Source organism: Egretta garzetta, unplaced genomic scaffold (assembly GCF_000687185.1).
Source record: "Egretta garzetta isolate BGI_Z169 unplaced genomic scaffold, ASM68718v1 scaffold523, whole genome shotgun sequence".
In the NCBI taxonomy this organism is placed as follows: Eukaryota; Metazoa; Chordata; class Aves; order Pelecaniformes; family Ardeidae; genus Egretta; species Egretta garzetta.
Genome location: NW_009259177.1, coordinates 1787703 through 1788582, shown reverse-complemented (window position 1 = coordinate 1788582; position 880 = coordinate 1787703). Strand labels below are relative to the sequence as shown.

General features: G+C 44.5%; 1 protein-coding gene across 1 annotated transcript in view; it reads left to right on the top strand.

The window, feature by feature from the left end:
* Positions 1-880, top strand: part of PAX6 (paired box 6) — a 58557-nt gene that overhangs the window by 42578 nt on the left and 15099 nt on the right. The window lies entirely within an intron of this gene.

Here is an 880-nt window from a genome sequence, read left to right as displayed (position 1 = left end):
ATTGTCATTTCTGAGGGTCAGGCTGGCAGAGCTGAGGGCTGGAAGTTTAATGGTGCCTTTCTGGATGGCTTCTTTAACCCCGTAGGCCCCACGTTTATGAGTTGTGCGTGAAATATAGGAAGAAATTGTGCCTGCAGAAGTGGGTTTCCCGTTCGGTGTGTGTCTATGCAGACGTGTTCGGTGTATTAAAGGGATGGCTTCGCGTTCAGTTCAGCCGAAGGAGATACCGCCACGTCTCCATTGAAGTACAGTGTAGCTTGCTCTGCTGCTAATCAGGTAGCTCTCCAAAGAGCAGTAAATATTTACCAGTTAAAGTCTTCATGCTGCGAGAAAGTACTTGTTTGATGTTTATTTTTATGGATTTAAGATTACTAAAAGCTACTTAATAAATTATACCATGGCTAGTCCTGAATGGGGAAACGTGCCTCTTTGAATTCTCCGTCATATGCAGGAAGAGTAAAATTAATATTCATTATAGGCGCAAAAGAAAGAGAATGAGTATTTTTACGCGAAAAAAAGGGAGAGAAAATGAAGGCTGCGACTATTTCATTATTTTACCTCCTTTTTTTTAGCAACCCCCTTGAATGGGCTCTTTATTGTAATTGTCCCTCCCCAATTGAGCACCCCACTGAGCTGTTGTATCTTTTTACAACCCCTAACAACTCGCACCAGTAACACAATTACCGCCAGATATTTATAACGAGAAATTACTTTTCCATTTTCACCCGCGACGATTTCAAATAAATACATGGGGACGCATAAATAAATAAATAAGTGGCCCGGGGTGGGGGGAGAGGGAAGGAGGCGAGAGGAGGAGAGAGGGAGCAGGGAAAGGAGAGAGGGAGCGGGGGAAGAAGGGAGGGAGCGGGGAGGGGGGGAA